The sequence below is a fragment of the Antrostomus carolinensis genome, unplaced genomic scaffold (genome assembly GCF_000700745.2).
Source record: "Antrostomus carolinensis isolate BGI_N321 unplaced genomic scaffold, ASM70074v2 scaffold32783, whole genome shotgun sequence".
Taxonomy (NCBI): Eukaryota; Metazoa; Chordata; class Aves; order Caprimulgiformes; family Caprimulgidae; genus Antrostomus; species Antrostomus carolinensis.
Genome location: NW_010303658.1, coordinates 1 through 274, shown reverse-complemented (window position 1 = coordinate 274; position 274 = coordinate 1).

Sequence of the window (274 nt, the reverse complement as noted above, 5' to 3'; positions counted from 1 at the left end):
TGCCCAAATGTTACTGTTTCAGCCTAGAGTCGAGGCAGCAGTGGTGAGGGACTGGGGGTGACATCCAGGGGCTGCAGGAACAGTCACAGGAGGGAAGTATGTGTGGGTCTGGGCTGGGGCAGAGCATGGGAATCCAGCCCTGCACATGGCCTTCCTTTGTGAAAATCAAATAGGAGCTGTCTCACCACCGCATTACGTGTGCGACACCGCTCAGCCCAAACCCCAGTGCCTCAGAAACCCCCTGGCACCGTGCTTATCCTCCGCGGGCGCTGCC